The 7,532-nt window shown below is 38.3% G+C and overlaps 1 long non-coding RNA gene across 1 annotated transcript; it reads right to left on the bottom strand.

Moving 5' to 3' along the window:
* Positions 1–2,585: 2,585 nt before the first annotated feature.
* On the bottom strand, positions 2,586–4,435 carry LOC139541909 (uncharacterized). The gene is made up of 2 exons (XR_011668429.1): positions 3,868–4,435; positions 2,586–3,476 (listed from the first exon to the last, which is right to left on the bottom strand). It is a non-coding gene; the product is annotated as an uncharacterized lncRNA (long non-coding RNA).
* Positions 4,436–7,532: the final 3,097 nt, after the last annotated feature.

Genomic DNA, 7,532 nt, shown 5'->3' with positions numbered 1-7,532 from the left:
TTAACCTTATCCCCCTTATCATTAATTAACTCCGTAATATAAGTCTTCTCTTGCCTTTATTCTAAATTCAAGAAAAACGAAGTACATCTTTCTCCCTCTATCGCATATTGCACTCCTTACAATCGCCGCATAACATTTCTTCTTCTCATATTCATCAAGTGCATCCTTAGCCAGTATATAATCCTCCACCCCATGATCATCATTTGCTATACACTCAAGTTCATATTGAACCTTCTGATGTAGTTCCCTCCTTCTTTTTCAAAAAATAATTCCTCTTAACAGCATATTTTATAGTCAATTCCTTATTTGATTTTCAGCTCCTCCCACCACAACCCCATGTTCTCCTCCATTAACTTGTGAATAGGGGGTGCTGTTTTCACTTTGGGAAAAAATCGTGCCCAATTTAAATGGCCTCGTACTCTATTCTAGATCGTACAATATGCATATTATTATTACTATTGGATAGAAAACTCAAGTTTCTAAAACTGTTTGAATTATATCTGTGAGTAAAACAGAACTCATTTGGCAGCAAACTTCGACAGGAAGTGAAAAATCTGAAAACGATGCTCTGTTCCAGGGCCTGCCTATTCAATTGCTTAATATATATGGATTTGGATGCACTGCATACGCCTTCCACTAGATGTCAACAGGCAGTGGAAGGTGGAATTGGGTGTCTAGCTTGATGTGAGGTCGAACAAGAGCTCTTGGAATGAAGTGACCAGAATTTCCTTTCTCTACCTAGGCGCGGGAAGGACATCAGCATTGGCTTCTGAAAAGCGTTTGGTATAGACGGTGGATGTCTCCGGCTCTGATTTGATAGATGTGATAACATCATAAAGTAGTTTTTTTCAACCGAGTTGTATCAGTTTATTCAACGTTTATTGCGACTTTTGGAATTTTCCTTCGCGTCAGAAGATGGGCATGTTCGCGCCACATGGCTAGCTAAGGTTGCTAATTCGACAGGAGAGAAGGACATTCTAAAACCAAACAACGATTTATTCTGGACAAAGGACTCCTTGTACAAGATTATGATGGAAGCTCAGCAAAAGTAGGAAAAAAATGTTGAGTCCTATTTTCCTCCTTTTTGTGGGCGCTGTCTTGCAATAACGTAAGCTGTTTGTTATGGTAAAGTTATTTTTAAAAATCTAACACGGCGGTTGCATTAAGAACTAGTGTATCTTTCATTTGCTGTCCAACATGTATTTTTTATTAAAGTTTATGATGAGTTATTTGATTAGATTAGGTGAGTGTCAGAAATATATCCGGATAATTTTGTGCAGTTTGGCTACGTATTCACATTGTAAAACCACGATTTGTACCGCTAAATATGCACATTTTCGAACAAACCATATATGTATTGTGTAATATGAGGTTATAGGACTCATCTGATGAAGATTGTGAAGGTTAGTGAATAAATGTATATCTTTTGCTGTTTTTTTCGCTATCGCTACTGTTGCGTTGAATGAATGTGGTTGTGTGGCTGGCTACTGTAGTAAGCTAATATAATGCTATATTGCGTTTGCTGTAAAACACTTAAAATCTGAAATTGGCTGGATTCACAAGATGTTTGTCTTTCATTTGCTGTACACCATGTATTTTTCATAAATGTTTTATGATGAGTATTTAGTTATTTTTAAAAATCTAACATGGCAGTTGCATTAACCCTTTCACACGTACCATCACACGGGTGTGATCGTTCTACAGTGGTCCCTGAAGCGTACGATCACACCCGTGTGATTAGAACACTCATTTAGAATGCTCGTTTAGAACGGCCAGTTTCGAATGACGCAACAATCAGCGTTTGAGCTGGCCACACTTTTTTCAGAAACTATTTACACAAACACAGTCCTTACAAAGTTATGTCCAGAATGTGAGCAGTTTATTTTTGGATTCAATGTTCAGATATTCACAGAAGAATATATAGCATAACACAATCATCCTAACCGGAAAAATGTAGGCTACATTTGTCCTAGCTCTAACTGAGGAAAGATTGACCCAACACACGCAGTCATATTTTCTAACTCTCGGCTGACAAACTACAATATGAATTAGCTAATAGCAATTACTATGTATAATTAATCACATCACGGGTGAGCTCACCATTGATAGAAATAATTAGGTAAAGCACTTTTTAGAAATCGAAAGTAATCCGACGATTAGTTTCAGCGCGCACCCATGCATTTTTTCCTCACAGAAACCGAAGACAATAAGAGAAGACGAGATGAGTTTGGTCTGTTTATAGTATGCATGTTGAAGGGGTGTGTCATCTACCGTCGTTCGTTCACATCCCACCATTCATTTCCGGAAGTCCTCACAAAATGAGTGAACTCTTACTCACCTCATTTTGTTATAACATCTTTGGTCAAACAGACGATTACGTGAACCCAGAATGCATTGAATGTCAACAAACATGGCTACACAGCTGGAATTAGCTTAGCTCATCATAATCAGTACAACCTTCAAAAAAGTATTTTACACACATATGTGCCCATTACAATCTGTGCAAGAATCGGAATGCATGATTTGTCACCTAGATTTGAAAACGTGAATAAAACCGTAAATACACAAATAATTGCCACACAAAACATTTTCTGATAGTGATTTATTGATACAAGTGGCGCGTGCCGGCAGTCAACCACGTACCCTCTCACTGTAAACCATTCAGTGTTGTTGTTTATGTATGTAACTAGTGAGCTAAGCTGAAGCATTAGCAATGTCTTTCAAAAGGAGACAACAAACAAATGTGGAAATTCTGGAGATTTTTTTAAAATTCTGACTGAGTCAGAGTATGAAAGTCAGGAATCAGATTCTGACTGAGTGAGGAGCTGCCCCCCAACCTTGTAGCCATTGAGAACCCTGAATCTGAATTTCCCTTGTCCACTGACGAAGTCCCAGGTCCCTTTGAAGATGCTGGTGGTGATGGAAGCATACCAACAGTGGATGAAGTACAGGAGTTCTGTGGTAGCTGGAAGGCCACCAGTCATTTCACCCCTCCTGGCCCTGCTGTTTGCTTTGGCGAGTCCCAGTCTGGAGTGCAACGCCCCTTGCCATTTCCAACTGAGGCAGAGTGCTTCAAGTTGTTTCTGACAGAGGAGCTGGTGGGAGACATAGTAGAGACCAATCGCTATGCCTTGGAGCTACAAGATAAGAGAGAGCCAGGAGTGGGGGACAACCACAATTAGTGAAATGTATACATTCCTGGTGACAGTAAAGACTGCTTTCTAGTTCTGCTGCTATGACTGCATTTCATCAACGCTACTACCATCCTAAATGACCCGTTTTACAAAATAAGAAATGTTAACAGCTGGCAGTAAAGTGGCATGACAAACGAGACGTTCATGTCCTCTCCACTGTCCATACAGCAACCATGTCGGCCACAGGGAAGGTGGACCACCTGACGGGAGAGAGAAACAAACGTCCATGTCCTCTCCACTGTCCATACAGCAACCATGTCGGCCACAGGGAAGGTGGACCACCTGACGGGAGAGAGAAACAAACCAGACAGAGAACCATCAACCCAGACTGCGTGCTTGACTATTACCTCAAAATGGGGGCAGTGGATAAGGCTGACATGATAAACAGCTTTGTGGAATGCACTCAGAAAACGACCAAGTGGTAAACGATATTTTTCCAGGGTAGCGTCAAAATACAACATGCCAATACTTCTGACGCATTTAGCGTTGTTTTACAGAACTAATAGAATAATGTAACTAGCTACATAAGCACGATTGAATATAACACCATAAAAGGTGAGTAACGTTACCTAGCGTGTCCGCGGTTATAAGGAATATACACAAATATATTATGCTCCATTCAGTGAGCTACAGTAGAAACGGTATAACACGACACAATAACGTAATTAGGCACTTTGATAGAAACGCAGTCTTGATTTGAAGATGGGTCTCTGTAGTGACGCTTCTAGCACCTAGACGCTGTGCCACTTGGGAGTCATAAGGCCAGGGTAGCTTCGAAATACAACACATGCTAATACTTCCCTGACGCAATTAGCATTGTTTTCCAGAGCTAACAGGAGAATGTAGCTAGATACCTAAGCATTGAGTATAACACCATAAATGTTATGAAATGAGTAACGTTACATCGCGTGTCCGCGGTTATAAGGAATATACACAAAAACATGACGTTACAGTAGAAACGAAATAACACGACATGCAGAAACTATTATAACGTATTAAGGCACTTTGATAGAAACGCACACATTTCCAAAGGTATTATTGGTAACGAAAACAACTTTGATTTCGATGCAGGCGACAGGTGGAAAATATGAACACGTGTATGCAGGACGGCAGATGAGTAAATGTCCTGCACAAACAATTGAGAAGTGTTTGGGGAATTTTGTCCGGGTCAGAAATGTCAAAAAAATTAATTGGTCCGCAAAAGTAAAAATGACTACTTTTATGTGAATGAATGAGGCGGAACACACCTAATTTCAAACTGTTATTAGAAAATAAAAAACTTGTTTGAAAATAATTTAAAATTGACAAATAAAACAGGCTGCGTGCTTTGGTTTGAGGGCAGCGCAGATTAAATGTACTGTTACATAACAATCACATTCTTGAATGGAGAACGTTCTAACATCACGTGCATAAAAAAACTCACGCTGGGGCGACCGTTAGAAATATTTGGAACTCACGCATGAAAGGGTTAAGAACTAGTGTATCTTTCATTTGCTGTTCAACATGTATTTTTTAGTAAAGTTTATGATTTCTTTGGTCAGATTAGGTGAGTGAATGGAGATATTGGACAATCTGGTGAATCGATGCTACATATTCACAATGTATAACCACGATTTGCAGCTCAAAATATGCAAATTTTTGAACAAAACATGTGTATTGTATAACCTGATGTTATAGGACTCATCTGATGAAGTTGGTCAAGGTTAGTGATTAACTTCTTGGAACTATAGGGGGTGCTGTTCCGCATTAGCATATTTGGGTCTCCAAATTAAACTGCCTCGTGCTAAATTCTTGATCGTACAATATGCATATTATTGTTATTATTGGATAGAAAACACCTTCTAGTTTCTATAGAAGTTGGAATTTTGTCTCTGAGTGGTACAGAACAATTTCTACAGCACTTTTCATGACAGGGTTCAGATTTCAGAAATTTTTACCCCTGATCTGGGGTCTGTTTTTAAGGCGACAGTGAATGCTATGAAGAAACCGACACTGCCTACGTCTTCCTCTGGGTGTCTGTACGTCATCACGTTTTCAATGAAATCGATGGGACATTCACAGCCATTATAAAAGACCAAAATGTACAGAGACCCCCCTTTCTCATCGTGCGCCTGAAGCGTGAAGGACATCGGACCTGCCTCGTTCCAAATCGTTTTCTAACCAGCAATATTTCTCCGGTCATGTTTTCAGTCGTTATAGTTGTTAAAAACATCATAATGTAGTTAATTTGAACCGTTTTATAGCAATTTATATCCGTTTAGTGCGATTTTGAGGAATTTCTTTGTTGTGCACTCTGAAACTTTGGACACGTTTTGGGGTGTCGGTCGTTGGTGGTGGACATTTCGAAGGACAGAGGACATCTATCGACCAAAAGACGTTTATAACATAGAAAGGATACATTGCCCAAGAATCTGATGGAAGAACAGCTCAAAGTAACCAATATTTAATATGATAAATCGTGTTTCTGTCGAAATATTTTAAACGCATATTTCGCCATTTTGTTTGGTATAGCTTCACTTGGCGAACCCTGTATTGAAAAGTAAGGATAATTTTAAAAATGTAAATCAGCGGTTGCATTAAGAACTAATTTGTCTTTCGATTCCTGTCAACCCTGTATTTTTTAGTCAAGTATATGATTAGCTTTCAATTAAACTAGATCACTCTGATAGATGACGTCAGACATATTGAGGCTTGATTTCCTAGTATTTTTATTGTGTAACCACGGTTTTGTATGGCTAAATATGCACCTTTTCGAACAAACTGTATATGTATGTTGTAAAATGATGTTACAGGAGTGTCATCGGAAGAATTCTGAGAAGGTTAGTGAAAAAATTAATATCTTTTGGCGGTGATTACGTTATAGCGCTCTTTGGCTGGAATCGATGCTCTGGTAACGTTTGCACATGTAGTATGCTAACTTATCGATTTATTGTGTTTTCGCTGAAAAACGCTTAGAAAATCTGAAATATGGTCTGAAATCACAAGAACTGGGTCTTTCCATTGCTATGCTTTGTCTATTTTTATGAAATGTTTTATGATGAGTAAATTGGTCATACACGTTGCTCTATCTAGTAATTCTAGTCGATTTGTGATGGTCGGTGCAATTGTAAACTGTGATTTCTACCTGAAATATGCACTTTTTTCTAACAAAAACTATCCTATACCATGAATATGTTATCAGACTGTCATCTGATGGTTTTTTTTATAGGTTATTGGCTATCAATATCTTAGTTGAGCCGAATTGGTGATAGCACCTGAAGGAGTAAGAAACTGATGGAGTTAGAATAGTGGTGTATTTTGCTAACGTGTTTAGCTAATAGATTTACATATTTTGTCTTCCCTGTAAAACATTTAAAAAATCTGAAATGGTGGCTTTATTCACAAGATCTGTATCTTTCATCTGGTGTCTTGGACTTGTGATTTAATGATATTTAGATGCTACTATCTACTTGTGAAGCTATGCTAGCTATGCTAATCAGTGTGTGGGGGGTGTGGGGGGTGATCCCGGACCCGGGGTAGAGGCTCGTGAAAGGTTAATTTTATATATTTTTCGATCGCTACCTTTTGCTGCTGATAAATGCATTTGTGTGTTTGGCTATTGTGGTAAGCTAATATAATGCTATATTGTGTTTTCGCTGTAAAACACGTAAAAAATCTGAAATATCTTTCATTTGCTGTACACCATGTATTTTTCAAATGTTTTATGATGAGTATTTAGGTATTTCATGTTGCTCTCTGTAATTATTCTGGCTGCTTTGGTGATATGTTGATGGTAGCTGCAATGTAAAACTATGATTTATACCTCAAATATGCACATTTTCGAACAAAACATAAATTTATTGTATAACATGTTATAAGACTCATCTGAAGTTGTTTCTTGGTTAGTGACATTACTCTATTTGGTCGGTTTTGTGATAGCTACCTATGCGGTAGAAAAATTGTGAAAATATGCGGTTGAGTCTTTTGCTGTTGTGGTTAGCTAATAGAAATACATTGTGTTTTTGCTGTAAAACATTTAAAAAATCGGAAATGATGGCTGGATTCACAAGATGTTTATCTTTCATTTGCTGTATTGGACTTGTGATTTCTTGCATATTATATGATATCCCTGTCGCGCTTGGCTAGTCAACTTTTTTGATGAGGATCCCGGATCTGGGAGAGAAGCGGTAGAGGTTAACTGCTGTCTTTTGGCCCTCCAAAAACATTCTGATATCATATCAATATAGTTTTCCTCCTCTAGCAAGCTATTATTTAAACACCACAGCCCACCAGATTTAGTAGGTGTCTTTACTCTACAAGAAAATACCAACACAGCACGATCACTTAAAGCATTGAAAA

The sequence above is a fragment of the Salvelinus alpinus genome, chromosome 17 (genome assembly GCF_045679555.1).
Source record: "Salvelinus alpinus chromosome 17, SLU_Salpinus.1, whole genome shotgun sequence".
Lineage (NCBI taxonomy): Eukaryota > Metazoa > Chordata > Actinopteri > Salmoniformes > Salmonidae > Salvelinus > Salvelinus alpinus.
This window is presented reverse-complemented; position numbering and strand designations above follow the sequence as displayed.